The sequence below is a fragment of the Doryrhamphus excisus genome, linkage group LG6, assembly GCF_037039965.1.
Source record: "Doryrhamphus excisus strain RoL-2023G ecotype Guam linkage group LG6, RoL_Dexc_Guam_v1.1, whole genome shotgun sequence".
Classification (NCBI taxonomy): domain Eukaryota; kingdom Metazoa; phylum Chordata; class Actinopteri; order Syngnathiformes; family Syngnathidae; genus Doryrhamphus; species Doryrhamphus excisus.
In genome coordinates, this window is record NC_136362.1 from 9,351,287 (window position 1) to 9,371,370 (window position 20,084).

The 20,084-nt window shown below is 40.9% G+C and overlaps 36 non-coding genes across 36 annotated transcripts; all 36 read left to right on the forward strand.

The window, feature by feature from the left end:
- Nucleotides 1-1,092: 1,092 nt before the first annotated feature.
- trnar-acg (transfer RNA arginine (anticodon ACG)) lies at nucleotides 1,093-1,165 on the forward strand. Its single transcript has one exon. It is a non-coding gene; the product is annotated as a tRNA-Arg (tRNA).
- Nucleotides 1,166-1,655: 490 nt separating this feature from the next.
- On the forward strand, nucleotides 1,656-1,728 carry trnar-acg (transfer RNA arginine (anticodon ACG)). Its single transcript has one exon. It is a non-coding gene; the product is annotated as a tRNA-Arg (tRNA).
- Nucleotides 1,729-2,914: 1,186 nt separating this feature from the next.
- Nucleotides 2,915-2,987, forward strand: trnar-acg (transfer RNA arginine (anticodon ACG)). The gene has a single exon. It is a non-coding gene; the product is annotated as a tRNA-Arg (tRNA).
- A 313-nt stretch (nucleotides 2,988-3,300) lies between these two features.
- Nucleotides 3,301-3,373, forward strand: trnar-acg (transfer RNA arginine (anticodon ACG)). The gene has a single exon. It is a non-coding gene; the product is annotated as a tRNA-Arg (tRNA).
- Nucleotides 3,374-3,610: 237 nt separating this feature from the next.
- On the forward strand, nucleotides 3,611-3,682 carry trnah-gug (transfer RNA histidin (anticodon GUG)). The gene has a single exon. It is a non-coding gene; the product is annotated as a tRNA-His (tRNA).
- A 396-nt stretch (nucleotides 3,683-4,078) lies between these two features.
- Nucleotides 4,079-4,151, forward strand: trnar-acg (transfer RNA arginine (anticodon ACG)). The gene has a single exon. It is a non-coding gene; the product is annotated as a tRNA-Arg (tRNA).
- An 873-nt stretch (nucleotides 4,152-5,024) lies between these two features.
- On the forward strand, nucleotides 5,025-5,097 carry trnar-acg (transfer RNA arginine (anticodon ACG)). Its single transcript has one exon. It is a non-coding gene; the product is annotated as a tRNA-Arg (tRNA).
- Nucleotides 5,098-5,381: 284 nt separating this feature from the next.
- Nucleotides 5,382-5,454, forward strand: trnar-acg (transfer RNA arginine (anticodon ACG)). The gene has a single exon. It is a non-coding gene; the product is annotated as a tRNA-Arg (tRNA).
- A 177-nt stretch (nucleotides 5,455-5,631) lies between these two features.
- On the forward strand, nucleotides 5,632-5,703 carry trnah-gug (transfer RNA histidin (anticodon GUG)). The gene has a single exon. It is a non-coding gene; the product is annotated as a tRNA-His (tRNA).
- A 374-nt stretch (nucleotides 5,704-6,077) lies between these two features.
- trnah-gug (transfer RNA histidin (anticodon GUG)) lies at nucleotides 6,078-6,149 on the forward strand. Its single transcript has one exon. It is a non-coding gene; the product is annotated as a tRNA-His (tRNA).
- A 92-nt stretch (nucleotides 6,150-6,241) lies between these two features.
- On the forward strand, nucleotides 6,242-6,314 carry trnar-acg (transfer RNA arginine (anticodon ACG)). Its single transcript has one exon. It is a non-coding gene; the product is annotated as a tRNA-Arg (tRNA).
- Nucleotides 6,315-6,599: 285 nt separating this feature from the next.
- trnar-acg (transfer RNA arginine (anticodon ACG)) lies at nucleotides 6,600-6,672 on the forward strand. The gene has a single exon. It is a non-coding gene; the product is annotated as a tRNA-Arg (tRNA).
- A 623-nt stretch (nucleotides 6,673-7,295) lies between these two features.
- trnah-gug (transfer RNA histidin (anticodon GUG)) lies at nucleotides 7,296-7,367 on the forward strand. Its single transcript has one exon. It is a non-coding gene; the product is annotated as a tRNA-His (tRNA).
- Nucleotides 7,368-7,431: 64 nt separating this feature from the next.
- On the forward strand, nucleotides 7,432-7,504 carry trnar-acg (transfer RNA arginine (anticodon ACG)). The gene has a single exon. It is a non-coding gene; the product is annotated as a tRNA-Arg (tRNA).
- Nucleotides 7,505-7,763: 259 nt separating this feature from the next.
- On the forward strand, nucleotides 7,764-7,836 carry trnar-acg (transfer RNA arginine (anticodon ACG)). The gene has a single exon. It is a non-coding gene; the product is annotated as a tRNA-Arg (tRNA).
- A 178-nt stretch (nucleotides 7,837-8,014) lies between these two features.
- trnah-gug (transfer RNA histidin (anticodon GUG)) lies at nucleotides 8,015-8,086 on the forward strand. The gene has a single exon. It is a non-coding gene; the product is annotated as a tRNA-His (tRNA).
- Nucleotides 8,087-8,719: 633 nt separating this feature from the next.
- Nucleotides 8,720-8,792, forward strand: trnar-acg (transfer RNA arginine (anticodon ACG)). Its single transcript has one exon. It is a non-coding gene; the product is annotated as a tRNA-Arg (tRNA).
- Nucleotides 8,793-8,988: 196 nt separating this feature from the next.
- On the forward strand, nucleotides 8,989-9,061 carry trnar-acg (transfer RNA arginine (anticodon ACG)). Its single transcript has one exon. It is a non-coding gene; the product is annotated as a tRNA-Arg (tRNA).
- Nucleotides 9,062-9,133: 72 nt separating this feature from the next.
- Nucleotides 9,134-9,205, forward strand: trnah-gug (transfer RNA histidin (anticodon GUG)). The gene has a single exon. It is a non-coding gene; the product is annotated as a tRNA-His (tRNA).
- Nucleotides 9,206-9,297: 92 nt separating this feature from the next.
- On the forward strand, nucleotides 9,298-9,370 carry trnar-acg (transfer RNA arginine (anticodon ACG)). Its single transcript has one exon. It is a non-coding gene; the product is annotated as a tRNA-Arg (tRNA).
- A 285-nt stretch (nucleotides 9,371-9,655) lies between these two features.
- trnar-acg (transfer RNA arginine (anticodon ACG)) lies at nucleotides 9,656-9,728 on the forward strand. The gene has a single exon. It is a non-coding gene; the product is annotated as a tRNA-Arg (tRNA).
- A 259-nt stretch (nucleotides 9,729-9,987) lies between these two features.
- Nucleotides 9,988-10,060, forward strand: trnar-acg (transfer RNA arginine (anticodon ACG)). Its single transcript has one exon. It is a non-coding gene; the product is annotated as a tRNA-Arg (tRNA).
- Nucleotides 10,061-10,511: 451 nt separating this feature from the next.
- On the forward strand, nucleotides 10,512-10,584 carry trnar-acg (transfer RNA arginine (anticodon ACG)). Its single transcript has one exon. It is a non-coding gene; the product is annotated as a tRNA-Arg (tRNA).
- A 231-nt stretch (nucleotides 10,585-10,815) lies between these two features.
- trnar-acg (transfer RNA arginine (anticodon ACG)) lies at nucleotides 10,816-10,888 on the forward strand. The gene has a single exon. It is a non-coding gene; the product is annotated as a tRNA-Arg (tRNA).
- Nucleotides 10,889-11,066: 178 nt separating this feature from the next.
- trnah-gug (transfer RNA histidin (anticodon GUG)) lies at nucleotides 11,067-11,138 on the forward strand. Its single transcript has one exon. It is a non-coding gene; the product is annotated as a tRNA-His (tRNA).
- Nucleotides 11,139-11,606: 468 nt separating this feature from the next.
- Nucleotides 11,607-11,678, forward strand: trnah-gug (transfer RNA histidin (anticodon GUG)). The gene has a single exon. It is a non-coding gene; the product is annotated as a tRNA-His (tRNA).
- Nucleotides 11,679-12,506: 828 nt separating this feature from the next.
- trnar-acg (transfer RNA arginine (anticodon ACG)) lies at nucleotides 12,507-12,579 on the forward strand. Its single transcript has one exon. It is a non-coding gene; the product is annotated as a tRNA-Arg (tRNA).
- Nucleotides 12,580-13,151: 572 nt separating this feature from the next.
- trnar-acg (transfer RNA arginine (anticodon ACG)) lies at nucleotides 13,152-13,224 on the forward strand. Its single transcript has one exon. It is a non-coding gene; the product is annotated as a tRNA-Arg (tRNA).
- Nucleotides 13,225-13,401: 177 nt separating this feature from the next.
- Nucleotides 13,402-13,473, forward strand: trnah-gug (transfer RNA histidin (anticodon GUG)). The gene has a single exon. It is a non-coding gene; the product is annotated as a tRNA-His (tRNA).
- Nucleotides 13,474-14,077: 604 nt separating this feature from the next.
- Nucleotides 14,078-14,150, forward strand: trnar-acg (transfer RNA arginine (anticodon ACG)). Its single transcript has one exon. It is a non-coding gene; the product is annotated as a tRNA-Arg (tRNA).
- A 103-nt stretch (nucleotides 14,151-14,253) lies between these two features.
- On the forward strand, nucleotides 14,254-14,326 carry trnar-acg (transfer RNA arginine (anticodon ACG)). Its single transcript has one exon. It is a non-coding gene; the product is annotated as a tRNA-Arg (tRNA).
- Nucleotides 14,327-14,738: 412 nt separating this feature from the next.
- On the forward strand, nucleotides 14,739-14,811 carry trnar-acg (transfer RNA arginine (anticodon ACG)). Its single transcript has one exon. It is a non-coding gene; the product is annotated as a tRNA-Arg (tRNA).
- A 72-nt stretch (nucleotides 14,812-14,883) lies between these two features.
- Nucleotides 14,884-14,955, forward strand: trnah-gug (transfer RNA histidin (anticodon GUG)). The gene has a single exon. It is a non-coding gene; the product is annotated as a tRNA-His (tRNA).
- Nucleotides 14,956-15,043: 88 nt separating this feature from the next.
- trnar-acg (transfer RNA arginine (anticodon ACG)) lies at nucleotides 15,044-15,116 on the forward strand. The gene has a single exon. It is a non-coding gene; the product is annotated as a tRNA-Arg (tRNA).
- Nucleotides 15,117-15,353: 237 nt separating this feature from the next.
- trnah-gug (transfer RNA histidin (anticodon GUG)) lies at nucleotides 15,354-15,425 on the forward strand. Its single transcript has one exon. It is a non-coding gene; the product is annotated as a tRNA-His (tRNA).
- Nucleotides 15,426-15,661: 236 nt separating this feature from the next.
- trnar-acg (transfer RNA arginine (anticodon ACG)) lies at nucleotides 15,662-15,734 on the forward strand. The gene has a single exon. It is a non-coding gene; the product is annotated as a tRNA-Arg (tRNA).
- The last annotated feature ends 4,350 nt before the right edge of the window (nucleotides 15,735-20,084 follow it).

The window sequence follows — 20,084 nt, forward strand, 5'->3', positions numbered from 1 at the left end:
TTTTTCTCTGTAATGAAGATGGGGAAGAACGTTTTCACTGAATTGCTGTCTCTCACTGAGAAATTTTGAGGAAGCATGCAAAGGTCTACCAGAGAACAGACACATTATAACCGCTGTCGTTGGTAAACAATAAACACACAGAACAATGTTTGCTTAACATTAAAATAAAGCACTGTTATTATCCATAGGCATAAACTATTTCAGAGTGTTTTCAAATACATCCAGATAGTCAAGTTCACCCTCAACTGACACATCTGATAGCAGTAGAATTAATACACACTGCCCTCTTCTGGTGAAACTGAGTTAGAACACTTACAAACTTACCCTTTGGTGCAGTCAGTAGCACTAGAACACAACAAACACAAGAGTTAAATTCATTCATTCATTTTCTACCGCTTATTATACACGAGGGTCGCAGGGGGTGCTGGAGTCTATCCCAGCCGTCTTCCGGCGAGAGGCGGAGTACACCCTTGACTGGTAGCCAGCCAGGGCACATATAGACAAACAACCATTCACACTCACATTCATACCTATGGACAATTTGGAGTCGCTAATTAACCTAGCATGTTTTTGGAATGTGGGAGGAAACTGGAGTACCAGGAGAAAACTGGGGAGAACATGCAAACTCCACAGAGATGCGGAATCAAACTCGGGTTTCCTAGCCACTCGTCCACCATGCAGCCCCAGATCAAACTATTAATTTATTCATTTTCTACCGCTTATTATACACGAGGGTCGCACAGGGTGCTGAAGCCTATCCCAGCTGTCTTCAGGCGAGAGGCGGAGTACGCCCTGGACTGGTGGCCAGCCAATCACAGGGCACATATAGACAAACAACCATTCACAAGCTTGCTGTACTGCTAGGTGGCTAACATTGTAGGGCTAGTGGCGCAATGGATAACGCGTCTGACTACGGATCAGAAGATTCTAGGTTTGACTCCTGCTTATGAGAGACAGCCTTGATCGTATAGTGGTTAGTACTCTGCGTTGTGGCCGCAGCAACCCCGGTTCGAATCCGGGTCACGGCAAGGTTTTTGTCTTTTCTGAAAAGAATCAACAACCTGGCTGTACTGCTAGGTAGCTGATATTGTTGGGCTAGTGGCGAAATGGATAACGCGTCTGACTACGGATCAGAAGATTCCAGGTTCGACTCCTGGCTAGCTCAGCATAATCCTTTATAGACCATGAAACAACATGTTTGGAAATGCGAGTTTCAGATGTTATTTTGAGCTAAGAATTTACCTTGCAACTAAAAATTTGACAAATCTGAAAGCAACGTTGTTTCTGACTACGGATCAGAAGATTCTAGGTTCGACTCCTGGCTAGCTCGCCATAATTGTTTCATGAAGATGAAGCAACATTTTGGAAATATTGTATTGAAAGGTTCTTTCGAGCTAAAAATGACCTTGCAACTAATAATAAGACAAATCTGAAAGCAACGTTGTTGTTTATCATGAGGTGATAACTGAAGGTCGTATTTTCTATCCTTCACTGCGGAGAGACAGCCGTGATCGTATAGTGGCTAGTACTCTGCGTTGTGGCCGCAGCAACCCCGGTTCGGCAAGTGGAAACTGAGCAGTCCAAGTTTTTAGTGTTGTTTAAAATTAATTCACTTTAACTTCACCTTGCTGTACTGCTAGGTAGCTGACATTGTAGGGCTAGTGGCGCAATGGATAATGCGTCTGACTACGGATCAGAAGATTCTAGGTTCGACTCCTGGCTAGCTCGCCATAATTGTTTCATGAAGATGAAGCAACATTTTGGAAATATTGGATTGAAAGGTTCTTTCAAGATAAAAATGTCCCTGCAACGAAGAATAAGACAAATCTGAAAGCAACGTTCTGGTGGTTTATCATGAGGTGATAACTGAAGGTCGTATTTTGTATCGTTCACTCACGAGAGACAGCCTTGATCGTATAGTGGTTAGTACTCTGCGTTGTGGCCGCAGCAACTCCGGGTCACGGCAAGCTTTTTGTCTTTTCTGAAAAGAATCAACAACCTGGCTGTACTGCTAGGTAGCTGATATTGTAGGGCTAGTGGCGCAATGGATAATGCGATCAGAAGATTCCAGGTCCGACTCCTGGCTAGCTCAGCATAATCCTTTAGAGACCATGAAACAACATGTTTGGAAATGCAAGTTTCAGATGTTATTTTGAGCTAAGAATTTACCTTGCAACTAAAAATTTGACAAATCTGAAAGCAACGTTGTTTCTGACTACGGATCAGAAGATTCTAGGTTCGACTCCTGGCTAGCTCGCCATAATTATTTCGTGAAGATGAAGCAACATTTTGGAAATATTGGATTGAAAGGTTCTTTCGAGCTAAAAATGACCTTGCAACTAATAATAAGGCAAATCTGAAAGCAACGTGTTTGTTTATCATGAGGTGATAACTGAAGGTCGTATTTTCTATCCTTTACTCTGGAGAGCCAGCCGTGATCGTATAGTGGTTAGTACTCTGCGTTGTGGCCGCAACAACCCAGGTTCGAATCCGGGTCACGACATAGTGAAACTCCAAAAAGTTAGTTTTTAATGTTGTCTGAAAGGAATTCTAGCCAACTCAATCCGTTATAAAGTACAGCGAAACTGTAGGGCTAGTGGCGCAATGGATAACGTGTCTGACTAGCTCGCCATAATTCTTTATAGACCATGAAACAACATTTTTGGAAATAAGAGTTTCTGATGTTATTTGGAGTTAAGAATTTACCTTGCAAGTAAAAATTTGACAAATCTGAAAGCAACATTGTTTCTGACGATGGATCAGAAGATTCAAGGTTCGAATCCTGGCTAGCTCGCCATAATTGTTTCTTGACATTCTGGAAATATTAGTTTGTTCACTTTCACTTTATCCAACCATTGGGGAAAAACAGTGCGCGTCAACAACCTTGCTGTACTGCTAGGTGGCTAACATTGTTGGGCTAGTGGCGCAATGGATAACGCGTCTGACTACGGATCAGAAGATTCTAGGTTCGACTCCTGGCTAGCTCGCCATAATTGTTTCATGAAGATGAAGCAACATTTTGGAAATATTGGATTGAAAGGTTCTTTCAAGATAAAAATGTCCCTGCAACGAAAAATAAGACAAATCTGAAAGCAACGTTCTGGTGGTTTATCATGAGGTGATAACTGAAGGTCGTATTTTGTATCGTTCACTCACGAGAGACAGCCTTGATCGTATAGTGGTTAGTACTCTGCGTTGTGGCCGCAGCAACCCCGGTTCGAATCCGGGTCACGGCAAGCTTTTTGTCTTTTCTGAAAAGAATCAACAACCTGGCTGTACTGCTAGGTAGCTGATGTTGTAGGGCTAGTGGCGCAATGGATAACGTGTCTGACTACGGATCCGAAGATTCCAGGTTCGACTCCTGGCTAGCTCGTCATAATTCTTTATAGACCATGAAACAACATGTTTGGAAATATGAGTTTCTGATGTTATTTTGAGCTAAGAATTTACCTTGCAACTAAAAATTAGACAAATCCGAAAGCAACGTTGTTTCTTACTACGGATCAGCAGATTCTAGGTTCGACTCCTGGCTAGCTCGCCATAATTCTTTATAGACCATGAATCAATATTTTTGGAAATATGAGTTTCTGGTCTTGTTTCAAGCTAAACAGCCGTGATCGTATAGTGGTTAGTACTCTGTGTTGTGGCTGCAGCAACCCCGGTTCGAATCCGGGTCACGGCAAGCTTTTTGTCTTTTCTGAAAAGAATCAACAACCTGGCTGTACTGCTAGGTAGCTGACATTGTAGGGCTAGTGGCGCAATGGATAACGCGTCTGACTACGGATCAGAAGATTCTACGTTCGACTCCTGGCTAGCTCGCCATAATTCTTTATAGACCATGAAACAACATGTTTGGAAATATGAGTTTCTGATTTTTGAGCTAAGAATTTACCTTGCAACTAAAAATTTGAAAAATCTGAAAGCAATGTTGTTCGAATCCGGGTCACGGCAAGTGGAAACTGAGCAGTCCAAGTTTTTAGTGTTGGCTAAAAAGAATTCACTTTCACTTCATCCAATCATTGAGCAAGAACAGTGACAGTCAACAACCTTGCTGTACTGTTAGATTGCTAACATTGTAGGGCTAGTGGCGCAATGGATAACGCGTCTGACTACGGATCAGAAGATTCTAGGTTCGACTCCTGGCTAGCTCGCCATAATTGTTTCATGAAGATGAAGCAACATTTTGGAAATATTGGCTTGAAAGGTTCTTTCGAGATAAAAATGACCTTGCAACGAAGAATAAGACAAATCTGAAAGCAACGTTCTTGTGGTTTATCATGAGGTTATAACTGAAGGTCGTATTTTCTATCCTTGACTCTTGGGAGACAGCCGTGATCGTATAGTGGTTAGTACTCTGCGTTGTGGCCGCAGCAACCCCGGTTCGAATCCGGGTCACTGCAAGCTTTTTGTCTTTTCTGAAAAGAATCAACAACCTTGCTGTACTGCTAGGTAGCTGATATTGTAGGGCTAGTGGTGCAATGGATAACGCGATCAGAAGATTCCAGGTCCGACTCCTGGCTAGCTCAGCATAATCCTTTAGAGACCATGAAACAACATGTTTGGAAATACGAGTTTCAGATGTTATTTTGAGCTAAGAATTTACCTTGCAACTAAAAATTTGACAAATCTGAAAGCAATGTTGTTTCTGACTACGGATCAGAAGATTCTAGGTTCGACTCCTGGCTAGCTCGCCATAATTGTTTCATGAAGATGAAGCAACATTTTGGAAATATTGGATTGAAAGGTTCTTTCGAGCTAAAAATGACCTTGCAACTCATAATAAGACAAATCTGAAAGCAACGTTGTTGTTTATCATGAGGTGATAACTGAAGGTCGTATTTTCTATCCTTCACTCCGGAGAGACAGCCGTGATCGTATAGTGGTTAGTACTCTGCGTTGTGGCTGCAGCAACCCCGGTTCGAATCCGGATCACGGCATAGTGAAACTCCAAAAAGTTAGTTTTTAATGTTGTCTGAAAAGAATTCTAGCCAACTCAATCCGTTATAAAGTACAGCAAAACTATAGGGCTAGTGGCGCAATGGATAACGCGTCTGACTACGGATCAGAAGATTTCAGGTTCGACTCCTGGCTGGCTCGCCATAATTCTTTATAGACCTTGAAACAACATGTTTGGAAATAAGAGTTTCTGATGTTATTTGGAGTTAAGAATTTACCTTGCAAGTAAAAATTTGACAAATCTGAAAGCAACATTGTTTCTGACTACGGATCAAAGATTCTAGGTTCGACTCCTGGCTAGCTCGCCATAATTGTCTCTTGACATTCTGGAAATATGAGTTTGTTCACTTTCACTTTACCCAACCATTGGGGAAGAACAGTGCGAGTCAACAACCTTGCTGTACTGCTAGGTGGCAGACATTGTAGGGCTAGTGGCGCAATGGATAACGTGTCTGACTACGGATCAGAAGATTCTAGGTTCGACTCCTGGCTAGCTCGCCAGAATTGTTTCATGAAGATGAAGCAACATTTTGGAAATATTAGATTGAAAGGTTCTTTCGAGCTAAAAATGACCTTGCAACGAAAAATAAGACAAATCTGAAAGCAACGTTCTTGTGGTTTATCATGAGGTGATAACTGAAGGTCGTATTTTCTATCCTTCACTCTTGGGAGACAGCCGTGATCGTATAGTGGTTAGTACTCTGCGTTGTGGCCGCAGCAACCCCGGTTCGAATCCGGGTCACGGCAAGCTTTTTGTCTTTTCTGAAAAGAATCAACAACCTGGCTGTACTGCTAGGTAGTTGACATTGTAGGGCTAGTGGCACAATGGATAACGTGTCTGACTACGGATCTGAAGATTCTAGGTTCGACTCCTGGCTCGCTCGCCATAATTCTTTATAGACCATGAAACAACATGTTCGGAAATATGAGTTTCTGATGTTATTTTGAGCTAAGAATTTACCTTGCAACTAAAAATTAGACAAATCCGAAAGCAACGTTGTTTCTGACTACAGATCAGAAGATTCTAGGTTCGACTCCTGGCTAGCTCGCCATAATTCTTTATAGACCATGAAACAACATTTTTGGAAATATGAGTTTCTGGTGTTATTTCAAGCTAAGCAGCCGTGATCGTATAGTGGTTAGTACTCTGCGTTGTGGCTGCAGCAACCCCGGTTCGAATCCGGGTCACGGCAAGTGGAAACTGAGCAGTCCAAGTTTTTAGTGTCGTTTAAAATTAATTCACTTTCACTTCACCTTGCTGTACTGCTAGGTGGCAGACATTGTAGGGCTAGTGGCGCAATGGATAACGCGTCTGACTACGGATCAGAAGATTCTAGGTTCGACTCCTGGCTAGCTCGCCATAATTCTTTATAGACCATGAAACAACATGTTTGGAAATAAGAGTTTCTGATGTTATTTGGAGTTAAGAATTTACCTTGCAAGTAAAAATTTGACAAATCTGAAAGCAACATTGTTTCTGACGATGGATCAGAAGATTCAAGGTTCGAATCCTGGCTAGCTCGCCATAATTGTTTCTTGACATTCTGGAAATATTAGTTTGTTCACTTTCACTTTATCCAACCATTGGGGAAAAACAGTGCGCGTCAACAACCTTGCTGTACTGCTAGGTGGCTAACATTGTTGGGCTAGTGGCGCAATGGATAACGCGTCTGACTACGGATCAGAAGATTCTAGGTTCGACTCCTGGCTAGCTCGCCATAATTGTTTCACGAAGATGAAGCAACATTTTGGAAATATTAGATTGAAAGGTTCTTTCAAGATAAAAATGACCTTGCAACGAAAAATAAGACAAATCTGAAAGCAACGTTCTGGTGGTTTATCATGAGGTGATAACTGAAGGTCGTACTTTGTATCGTTCACTCACGAGAGACAGCCTTGATCGTATAGTGGTTAGTACTCTGCGTTGTGGCCGCAGCAACCCAGGTTCGAATCCGGGTCACGGCAAGCTTTTTGTCTTTTCTGAAAAGAATCAACAACCTGGCTGTACTGCTAGGTAGCTGACATTGTAGGGCTAGGGGCACAATGGATAACGTGTCTGACTACGGATCCGAAGATTCCAGGTTCGACTCCTGGCTAGCTCGTCATAATTCTTTATAGACCATGAAACAACATGTTTGGAAATATGAGTTTCTGATGTTATTTTGAGCTAAGAATTTACCTTGCAACTAAAAATTAGACAAATCCGAAAGCAACGTTGTTTCTTACTACGGATCAGCAGATTCTAGGTTCGACTCCTGGCTAGCTCGCCATAATTCTTTATAGACCATGAATCAATATTTTTGGAAATATGAGTTTCTGGTCTTGTTTCAAGCTAAACAGCCGTGATCGTATAGTGGTTAGTACTCTGCGTTGTGGCCGCAGCAACCCTGGTTCGAATCCGGGTCACGGCAAGCTTTTTGTCTTTTCTGAAAAGAATCAACAACCTTGCTGTAGTGCTAGGTAGCTGACATTGTAGGGCTAGTGGCGCAATGGATAACGCGTCTGACTACGGATCAGAAGATTCTAGGTTCGACTCCTGGCTAGCTCGCCATAATTCTTTATAGACCATGAAACAACATGTTTGGAAATATGAGTTTCTGATTTTTGAGCTAAGAATTTACCTTGCGACTAAAAATTAGAAAAATCTGAAAGCAATGTTGTTCGAATCCGGGTCACGGCAAGTGGAAACTGAGCAGTCCAAGTTTTTAGTGTTGGCTGAAAAGAATTCACTTTCACTTCATCCAATCATTGAGCAAGAACAGTGACAGTCAACAACCTTGCTGTACTGTTAGATTGCTAACAATGTAGGGCTAGTGGCGCAATGGATAACGCGTCTGACTACGGATCAGAAGATTCTAGGTTCGACTCCTGGCTAGCTCGCCATAATTGTTTCATGAAGATGAAGCAACATTTTGGAAATATTAGATTGAAAGGTTCTTTCGAGCTAAAAATGACCTTGCAAACGAAGAATAAGACAAATCTGAAAGCAACCTTCTTGTGGTTTATCATGAGGTTATAACTGAAGGTCGTACTTTCTATCCTTCACTCTTGGGAGACAGCCGTGATCGTATAGTGGTTAGTACTCTGTGTTGTGGCCGCAGCAACCCCGGTTCGAATCCGGGTCACGGCAAGCTTTTTGTCTTTTCTGAAAAGAATCAACAACCTGGCTGTACTGCTAGGTAGCTGATATTGTAGGGCTAGTGGCGCAATGGATAACGCGATCAGAAGATTCCAGGTCCGACTCCTGGCTAGCTCAGCATAATTCTTTATAGACCATGAAACAACATGTTTGGAAATGCAAGTTTCAGATGTTATTTTGAGCTAAGAATTTACCTTGCAACTAAAAATTTGACAAATCTGAAAGCAACGTTGTTTCTGACTACGGATCAGAAGATTCTAGGTTCGACTCCTGGCTAGCTCGCCATAATTGTTTCGTGAAGATGAAGCAACATTTTGGAAATATTGGATTGAAAGGTTCTTTCGAGCTAAAAATGACCTTGAAACAACATGTTTGGAAATAAGAGTTTCTGATGTTATTTGGAGTTAAGAATTTACCTTGCAAGTAAAATTTTGACAAATCTGAAAGCAACATTGTTTCTGAGGATGGATCAGAAGATTCAAGGTTCGAATCCTGGCTAGCTCGACATAATTGTTTCTTGACATTCTGGAAATATTAGCTTGTTCACTTTCACTTTATCCAACAATTGGGGAAAAACAGTGCGCGTCAACAACCTTGCTGTACTGCTAGTTGGCTAACATTGTTGGGCTAGTGGCGCAATGGATAACGCGTCTGACTACGGATCAGAAGATTCTAGGTTCGACTCCTGGCTAGCTCGCCATAATTCTTTATAGACCATGAAACAACATTTTTGGAAATATGAGTTTCTGATTTTTGAGCTAAGAATTTACCTTGCAACTAAAAATTTGAAAAATCTGAAAGCAATGTTGTTCGAATCCGGGTCACGGCAAGCTTTTTGTCTTTTCTGAAAAGAATCAACAACCTGGCTGTACTGCTAGGTAGCTGATATTGTAGGGCTAGTGGCGCAATGGATAACGTGTCTGACTACGGATCAGAAGATTCCAGGTTAGACTCCTGGCTAGCTCGCCATAATTCTTTATAGACCATGAAACAACATTTTTGGAAATATGAGTTTCTGGTGTTATTTCAAGCTAAGCAGCCGTGATCGTATAGTGGTTAGTACTCTGCGTTGTGGCTGCAGCAACCCTGGTTCGAATCCGGGTCACGGCAAGTGGAAACTGAGCAGTCCAAGTTTTTAGTGTCGTTTAAAATTAATTCACTTTCACTTCACCTTGCTGTACTGCTAGGTAGCTGCCATTGTAGGGCTAGTGGCGCAATGGATAACGCGTCTGACTACGGATCAGAAGATTCCAGGTTCGACTCCTGGCTAGCTCGCCATAATTCTTTATAGACCATGAAACAACATGTTTGGAAATAAGAGTTTCTGATGTTATTTGGAGTTAAGAATTTACCTTGCAAGTAAAAATTTGACAAATCTGAAAGCAACATTGTTTCTGACGATGGATCAGAAGATTCAAGGTTCGAATCCTGGCTAGCTCGCCATAATTGTTTCTTGACATTCTGGAAATATTAGTTTGTTCACTTTCACTTTACCCAACCATTGGGGAAGAACAGTGCGAGTCAACAACCTTGATGTACTGCTAGTTGGCAGACATTGTAGGGCTAGTGGCGCAATGGATAACGCGTCTGACTACGGATCAGAAGATTCTAGGTTCGACTCCTGGCTAGCTCGCCATAATTCTTTATAGACCATGAAACAACATGTGTGGAAATATGAGTTTCTGATTTTTGAGCTAAGAATTTACCTTGCAACTAAAAATTAGAAAAATCTGAAAGCAATGTTGTTCGAATCCGGGTCACGGCAAGTGGAAACTGAGCAGTCCAAGTTTTTAGTGTTGGCTAAAAAGAATTCACTTTCACTTCATCCAATCATTGAGCAAGAACAGTGACAGTCAACAACCTTGCTGTACTGTTAGATTGCTAACAATGTAGGGCTAGTGGCGCAATGGATAACGCGTCTGACTACGGATCAGAAGACTCTAGGTTCGACTCCTGGCTAGCTCGCCATAATTGTTTCACGAAGATGAACCAACATTTTGGAAATATTAGATTGAAAGGTTCTTTCAAGCTAAAAATGACCTTGCAACTAATAATGAGACAAATCTGAAAGCCATGTTGTTCGAATCCGGGTCACGGCAAGTGGAAACCATAATAAGACAAATCAGAAAGAAACTTTATTCCAGTTTATCTTGAAGTGATAACTGCGGGGTCGTATTTTCTATCGTTTACCTTACCGTTTATCATTTACCTTGTGACTAAAAATTTGACAAATCTGAAAGCAACATTGTTTCTGACTACGGATCAAAGATTCTAGGTTCGACTTCTGGCTAGCTCGCCATAATTGTCTCTTGACATTCTGGAAATATTAGTTTGTTCACTTTCACTTTACACAACCATTGGGGAAGAACAGTGCGAGTCAACAACCTTGCTGTACTGCTAGGTGGCAGACGTTGTAGGGCTAGTGGCGCAATGGATAACGCGTCTGACTACGGATCAGAAGATTCTAGGTTCGACTCCTGGCTAGCTCGACTTAATTCTTTATAGACCATGAAACAACATGTGTGGAAATATACCTTGCAACTAAAAATTTGAAAAATCTGAAAGCAATGTTGTTCGAATCCGGGTCACGGCAAGTGGAAACTGAGCAGTCCAAGTTTTTAGTGTTGGCTAAAAAGAATTCACTTTCACTTCATCCAATCATTGAGCAAGAACAGTGACAGTCAACAACCTTGCTGTACTGTTAGAGTGCCAACGTTGTAGGGCTAGTGGTGCAATGGATAACGCGTCTGACTACGGATCAGAAGATTCTAGGTTCGACTCCTGGCTAGCTCGCCATAATTGTTTCATGAAGATGAAGCAACATTTTGGAAATATTAGATTGAAAGGTTCTTTCGAGCTAAAAATGACCTTGCAAACGAAGAATAAGACAAATCTGAAAGCAACCTTCTTGTGGTTTATCATGAGGTTATAACTGAAGGTCGTACTTTCTATCCTTCACTCTTGGGAGACAGCCGTGATCGTATAGTGGTTAGTACTCTGTGTTGTGGCCGCAGCAACCCCGGTTCGAATCCGGGTCATGGCAAGCTTTTTGTCTTTTCTGAAAAGAATCAACAACCTGGCTGTACTGCTAGGTAGCTGATATTGTAGGGCTAGTGGCGCAATGGATAACGCGATCAGAAGATTCCAGGTCCGACTCCTGGCTAGCTCAGCATAATTCTTTATAGACCATGAAACAACATGTTTGGAAATGCAAGTTTCAGATGTTATTTTGAGCTAAGAATTTACCTTGCAACTAAAAATTTGACAAATCTGAAAGCAATGTTGTTTCTGACTACGGATCAGAAGATTCTAGGTTCGACTCCTGGCTAGCTCGCCATAATTGTTTCATGAAGATGAAGCAACATTTTGGAAATATTGGCTTGAAAGGTTCTTTCGAGATAAAAATGACCTTGCAACGAAGAATAAGACAAATCTGAAAGCAACATTCTTGTGGTTTATCATGAGGTTATAACTGAAGGTCGTATTTTCTATCCTTCACTCTTGGGAGACAGCCGTGATCGTATAGTGGTTAGTACTCTGCGTTGTGGCCGCAGCAACCCCGGTTCGAATCCGGGTCACGGCAAGCTTTTTGTCTTTTCTGAAAAGAATCAACAACCTGGCTGTACTGCTAGGTAGCTGATATTGTAGGGCTAGTGGCGCAATGGATAACATGTCTGACTACGGATCAGAAGATTCCAGGTTTGACTCCTGGCTAGCTTGCCATAATTCTTTATAGACCATGAATCAACATTTTTGGAAATATGAGTTTCTGGTCTTGTTTCAAGCTAAACAGCCGTGATCGTATAGTGGTTAGTACTCTGCGTTGTGGCCGCAGCAACCCCTGTTCGAATCCGGGTCACGGCAAGTGGAAACTGAGCAGTCCAAGTTTTTAGTGTCGTTTAAAATTAATTCAATTAAACTTCACCTGGCTGTACTGCTAGGTAGGTAGCTGACATTGTAGGGCTAGTGGTGCAATGGATAACGCGTCTGACTACGGATCAGAAGATTCCAGGTTCGACTCCTGGCTGGCTAATTCTTTATAGACCATGAAACAACATTTTTGGAAATATGAGTTTCTGGTGTTGTTTCAAGCTAAACAGCTGTGATCGTATAGTGGTTAGTATTCTGTGTTGTGGCCGCAGCAACCACGGTTCGAATCCGGGTCACGGCAAGCTTTTTGTCTTTTCTGAAAAGAATCAACAACCTGGCTGTACTGCTAGGTAGCTGACGTTGTAGGGCTAGTGGCGCAATGGATAATGCGTCTGACTACGGATCAGAAGACTCTAGGTTTGACTCCTGGCTAGCTCGCCATAATTGTTTTTTGACATTTTGGAAATATTCACTTTCACTTTCACTGTCTGAAAATAATTCTCGCCGACTCAATCCGTTATGGAAGTACAGCAAAAATTTAGGGCTAGTGGCGCAATGGATAACGCGTCTGACTACGGATCAGAAGATTCCAGGTTCGACTCCTGGCTAGCTCGCCATAATCCTTTATAGACCATGAAACAACATGTTTGGAAATATGAGTTTCTGATGAATTTACCTTGCAACTAAAAATTAGACAAATCCGAAAGCAACGTTGTTTCTGACTACGGATCAGAAGATTCTATGTTCGACTCCTGGCTAGCTCGCCATAATTCTTTATAGACCATGAATCAACATTTTTGGAAATATGAGTTTCTGGTCTTGTTTCAAGCTAAACAGCCGTGATCGTATAGTGGTTAGTACTCTGCGTTGTGGCCGCAACAACCCCCGTTCGAATCCGGGACACGGCAAGCTTTTTGTCTTTTCTGAAAAGAATCAACAACCTTGCTGTACTGCTGTACTGTGGAAATATGAGTTTCTGATTTTTGAGCTAAGAATTTACCTTGCAACTAAAAATTAGAAAAATCTGAAAGCAATGTTGTTCGAATCCGGGTCACGGCAAGTGGAAACTGAGCAGTCCAAGTTTTTAGTGTTGGCTAAAAAGAATTCACTTTCACTTCATCCAATCATTGAGCAAGAACAGTGACAGTCAACAACCTTGCTGTACTGTTAGATTGCTAACATTGTAGGGCTAGTGGCGCAATGGATAACGCGTCCGACTACGGATCAGAAGATTCTAGGTTCGACTCCTGGCTAGCTCGCCATAATTGTTTCATGAAGATGAAGCAACATTTTGGAAATATTAGATTGAAAGGTTCTTTCGAGATAAAAATGACCTTGCAACGAAGAATAAGACAAATCTGAAAGCAACGTTCTTGTGGTTTATCATGAGGTTATAACTGAAGGTCGTACTTTCTATCCTTCACTCTTGGGAGACAGCCGTGATCGTATAGTGGTTAGTACTCTGCGTTGTGGCCGCAGCAACCCCGGTTCGAATCCGGGTCACGGCAAGCTTTTTGTCTTTTCTGAAAAGAATCAACAACCTGGCTGTACTGCTAGGTAGCTGATATTGTAGGGCTAGTGGCGCAATGGATAACGCGATCAGAAGATTCCAGGTCCGACTCCTGGCTAGCTCAGCATAATCCTTTAGAGACCATGAAACAACATGTTTGGAAATACGAGTTTCAGATGTTATTTTGAGCTAAGAATTTACCTTGCAACTAAAAATTTGACAAATCTGAAAGCAACGTTGTTTCTGACTACGGATCAGAAGATTCTAGGTTCGACTCCTGGCTAGCTCGCCATAATTGTTTCACGAAGATGAAGCAACATTTTGGAAATATTGGATTGAAAGGTTCTTTCGAGCTAAAAATGACCTTGCAACGAAGAATAAGACAAATCTGAAAGCAACGTTCTTGTGGTTTATCATGAGGTTATAACTGAAGGTCGTATTTTCTATCCTTCACTCTTGGGAGACAGCCGTGATCGTATAGTGGTTAGTACTCTGCGTTGTGGCCGCAGCAACCCCGGTTCGAATCCGGGTCACCGCAAGCTTTTTGTCTTTTCTGAAAAGAATCAACAACCTGGCTGTACTGCTAGGTAGCTGACATTGTAGGGCTAGTGGCGCAATGGATAACGCGTCTGACTACGGATCAGAAGACTCTAGGCTCGACTCCTGGCTAGCTCGCCATAATAGTTATTTGACATTTTGGAAATATTCACTTTCACTTTCACTGTCTGAAAATAATTGTCGCCAACTCAATGCGTTATGGAAGTACAGCAAAAATGTAGGGCTAGTGGCGCAATGGATAACGCGTCTGACTACGGATCAGAAGATTCTAGGTTCGACTCCTGGCTAGCTCGCCATAATTCTTTATAGACCATGAAACAACATGTTTAGAAATATGAGTCTGACTACGGATCAGAAGATTCCAGGTTCGACTCCTGGCTAGCTCGCCATAATTGTTTTTTGACATTCTGGAAATATTAGTTTGTTGGGGAAGAACAGTGAACAGCCATAATTCTTTATAGACCATGAAACAACATGTTCGGAAATACGAGTTTCTGATGTTGTTTTGAGCTAAGAATTTACCTTGCAACTAAAATTGAGACAAATCTGAAAGTTGTTCGAATCCGGGTCACGGCAAGTGAAAGTGAGCAGTCCAAGTTTTTAGTGTTGGCTAAAAAGAATTCACTTTCACTTCATCCAATCATTGAGCAAGAACAGTGACAGTCAACAATCCGGTTGTACTGTTACTAGATTGCCGACATTGTAGGGCTAGTGGCGCAATGGATAACGCGTCTGACTACGGATCAGAAGATTCTAGGTTCAACTCCTGGCTAGCTCGCCATAATTCTTTATAGACCATGAAACAACATATTTGGAAATATGAGTTTCTGGTGTTGTTTCAAGCTAAACAGCCGTGATCGTATAGTGGTTAGTACTCTGCGTTGTGGCTGCAGCAACCCCGGTTCGAATCCGGGTCACGGCATAGTAAAACTCTAAAAAGTTAGCTTTTAATGTTTTCTGAAAAGAATTCTCGCCAACTCAATCCATTATGGAAGTACAGCAAAAATGTAGGGCTAGTGGCGCAATGGATAACGCGTCTGACTACGGATCAGAAGATTCCAGGTTCGACTCCTGGCTAGCTCGGCATAATTCTTTATAGACCATGAAACAACATGTTTGGAAATATGAGTTTCAGATGTTATTTTGAGCTAAGAATTTACCTTGCAACTAAAAATTTGACAAATCTGAAAGCAACGTTGTTTCTGACTACGGATCAGAAGATTCTAGGTTCGACTCCTGGCTAGCTCGCCATAATTCTTTATAGACCATGAAACAACATTTTTGGAAATATGAGTTTCTGGTGTTGTTTCAAGCTAAACAGCCGTGATCGTATAGTGGTTAGTACTCTGCGTTGTGGCCGCAGCAACCCCGGTTCGAATCCGGGTCACGGCATAGTGAAACTCTAAAAAGTTAGCTTTTAATGTTTTCTGAAAAGAATTCTCGCCAACTCAATCCATTATGGAAGTGGCGCAGTGGATAACGCGTCTGACTACGGATCAGAAGACTCTAGGCTCGACTCCTGGCTAGCTCGCCATAATTGTTTTTTGACATTTTGGAAATATTCACTTTCACTGTCTGAAAATAATTCTCGCCAACTCAATCCGTTATGGAAGTACAGCAAAAATGTAGGGCTAGTGGCGAAATGGATAACGCGTCTGACTACGGATCAGAAGATTCTAGGTTCGACTCCTGGCTGGCTCGCCACAATTGTTTCTTAACATTTGGAAATATTGGCTTGCAAAGTTTTTTCGAGCTAAAAATGACCTTTCAACTCATAATAACAAATCTGAAAGCAACATTATTGTGGTTTATCATGAGGCGTAACTGAAGGTCGTATTTTTTTTTATCCTTCAACCGATAGAATCCGGGTCAAATAATGTATAATATAGTTACAAACAATGTATATAACACATGCAAGCCATGTTGATAAATCATGCCAAAGACCTTCTAAATATCTACCACCACAATATCGGTGGACCAAAATGCTCAATCCAGAGACTGATAGAGAAAAAGTTCTCATGAAAACAAAAGCACACAAACACAGATTTAATGACTAATGCCCCTAGAGTCCACATCTTGGCAGGCAACTCCTCACCTAATGATAAACCATCCTTGCAAAAAGGTAACAATCCTGGCTCAGGCAGGCACTATACAGGCTCGCTGATGGAAACACCTGAATGGAGACAAATTATCTTCCGTGGCCCAGAGGAGCCCTTCCAATTCCTGCGGCAACACAGTAATACTTTACTGCTATGTGGATCACAATTTTGTTCCACCGGTTCCCGAGATCTTTAAAATGATCAATAATGGAATGAAAAAAAAAAACTGTTGTACATCATCTAACATGTTCTCCGCTTTTGGCTTGGAAATCCTAAAGACATCTAGAAATCGAGCAGGTATTCTCAACTGGTGGGTTGGGAGCCAGAAGTGGGTCGTGGAGAGCAAGTCAAACATTCATTCATTCATTTTCTACCGATTATCCTCACAAGGGCGAGAGGGTCCAGGTTACAACCTGGACTGGTGGCCAGCCAATCACAGGGCACATATAGACAAACAACCAAAACAATTTGGAGTCGCTAATTAACCTAGCATGTTTTTAGAATGTGGGAGGAAACCGGAGTACCCGGAAAAAGACCCACGCATGCACGGGGAGAACATGCAAACTCCACACAATTGTGTGGAATTGAACTCTGGTCTCCCAGCTGTGAGGTCTGTGCGCTAACCACTCAACCACCGTGCAGCCTATTGTTATTATATTCATTCATTCATTTATTTTCTACCGCTTCTACCGTTCACAGGGGTTGCTGGAGCCTATCCCAGCTGTCTTCGGACGAGAGGTGGGGTACACCCTGGACTGGTGGCCAGCCAATCACAGGGCACATATAGACAAACAACCATTCACACTCACATTCATACCTATGGACAATTTGGAGTCGCTAATTAACCTAGCATGTTTTTGGAATGTGGGAGGAAACCGGAGTACCGGAGAAAACCCATGCATGAACGGGGAAAACATGCAAACTCCACACAGAGATGGTAGAGGGTGGGATTGAACTCGGGTCTCCTTGTTGTGAGGTCTGTGGGCTAACCACTCAACCTCCGTTGAACCAGCCTAAAAATATAATCATATTCATTCATTTTCTACCGCTTTTCCTCACGAGGGTCGTGGGGGTTGCTGGAGCCTATCCCAGCTGTCTTCTGAGAGCGAGAGGCGGGGTACACCCTGGACTGGTGGCCAGCCAATCACAGGGCACATATAGACAAACAACCATTCACACTCACATTCATACCTATGGACAATTTGGAGTCGCTAATTAACCTAGCATGTTTTTGGAATGTGGGAGGAAACCGGAGTACCCGGAGAGAACATGCAAACTCCACACAGAGATGGCCGAGGGTGGGATTGAACTCCGGTCTCCTAGCTGTGAGGTCTGTGCGCTAACCACTCAACCACTGTGCAGCCTAAAAATATAATCCTATATCAAATAAAAATTATTTTGATGAAAACATGTTGCAACTTAATGCCCATTGGAAAATAAATTCATCATTTTCTACCGCTTTTCCTCACAAGGGTTGTGGGAGTGCTGGAGCCTATCCCAGCTGTCTTCTGAGAGCGAGAGGCGGGGTACACCCTGGACTGGTGGCCAGCCAATCACAGGGCACATATAGACAAACAACCATTCACACTCACATTCAAACCTATGGACAATTTAGTCGCTAATTAACCTAGCATGTTTTTTTTTTTGGAATGTGGGAGGAAACCAGAATACCCGGAGAAAACCCACGCATGCACTCGACCGTTGTGCAGCGTAAATATATGATCCTATATCAAATAAAAATTATTTTGATAAAAACATGTTGCGACTTGGAAATAAATTCCCTTTACCAAACAGTTCTACGCTTTAACAATCAGCAGTATAAATAATTGATGAAGATTCCTTGGCTAAACCCTGCTGAATAAAGACATACTAATGAGGGGGTTCAAACCAAATGACTTTGGTGGGCATCTGGATGATTATGCATTTTCCAGAACTATTTCAGCACATTTGTTAATGTCGCTTATGAAAAGATTTATCACGGCCCAAATTATGGACCAGTTGCGGCAATTGCACTAAAGCGCTTCAATCGGTGCGCCCCAGCTTTCTAATCACCCATTCTGTAGTTTCCCCTTTAGTTCTGCCCTTGATTTTATTGACAGCTCGGTTCAGCCATCCTCAACAGTAGCTATCAAAACAGCAGCTGGGGTCTATATTTTCCACCCGTGTGCCAGTGGGGGACTAATGACAGTAATCAGAGAGAAAGGATTTGAGACAGACCGGATATAAAATGCACAACCTCTAAATGGCTGCCAAATGTAATGAATTTGAGACGACATATGGTGGCATCTTTCACTCTTATTGTCGTTCAACCGTTCCCTTTGATTTACCGTCATTACCTAGAAGACACATTTGCAGAAATACAGAAGGCAAATTCTGCTTGTAGTTTATTTTAGCATCTTCTGAATGACTTATATTTGTATTGTACTTCATTTAGCTACTTTTATACTTGGAAATATATATATATAATTTTTTTACATTATATATATATTTTTTTTTAAATTTTTTATTTTATTTTATATATAATTTTTATACGAGTTCCTCGTATTTTGGTTACTTTATCTCAGTGATTGTCAACTAGTGTACCGTGAGAATGTAAACTTGATATTGATATTGAATATTTCTCACGGTACACTTGTTGACAATCAGATAAAGTAACCAAAATACGAGGAACTAATAAAAAATTAGATATAAAATGAAAATTTACAAATATATATATTTAAAAAATTATATATAAATATATATATTTTTTTAATATATATATATGTAATTATTAAAAAAATTACAAATATATATACAATATTAAAAAAATGTATATATTTATATACTTTTTTATATTATATATATGTTTGTAAATTTGTATTTTATTTTATATATAATATTTTATAAGAACTCATAAAATTATATATAAAATTATTAAAATATAAAATATATATAAAATTATATACAAAATAAAAATCTACAAATATATATATTTAAAAAATTATATATATTTAAATATTATATATATTTGTAAATTTTTATTTAATTTTATATATAATTTTTTATACGAGTTCCTCGTATTTTGGTTACTTTATCTCAGTGATTGTCAACTAGTGTACCGTGAGAAATATAATATCATTTTGTAAAAGCTTACATTCTCAAGGTACACTAGTTGACAATCACTGAGATAAAGTAACCAAAATACAAGGAACTTGTATAAAAAATTATATATAAAATAAAAATGTAAAAAAATATATATAATATAAAATATATATATATATATATTTCCAAGTATAAAAGTAGCTAAATGAAGTACAATACAAATATAAGTCATTCAGATCTTCCATCTTAGACAAGTTCCGTTGGTAATCAACATTGTCAACTGTTCTGTTCGGGGGAATCTGTAAAAATGTGTGTTGTGAATCAATACCTTTGTGAATTTTTGCTTCTGTTGATCCATAAAGTTGTCCAATCATTGTGTCCCGTGTCAATATTGCCGTTCAAGATAACGCACATGTTTTTTTTTTCTCCAGTCTATTTTTGGAGATTGGGTCCACACACCGCATGCCTCAAAAGACCGACCACTGTCTGGAGAGGTCGTTTCTGTCACAGGTCATAAATGGTAGAAGTATTCCCAAGTTTCAGCATCTCCAACAGGAATACATGGAGAGGGCGAGGGGGGGTGTCATCACATAAAGGAAAAGAGGAAAAACTGAAGGCAAAGATATCTGCCAAATCAGCTGCGGTTATCTTTGGTGGAACATAAGACCTGTTGAGGGAAGGTGTGTGATTCATTTAGTCATTTTTAATCATAATTAATTTATGCCACACATTTGTTAGGTGGTGCTTTTTGCAAACCCTTCACTGAACTCAATGATGTCCTCGTGTTTTTCGTGGCAGGGAGCCGAAAAAGAGGCAAACTCACTCACTCGAGCTACAATAAACAAACAGTCTTTGTGCCTCCGGTTGGAAC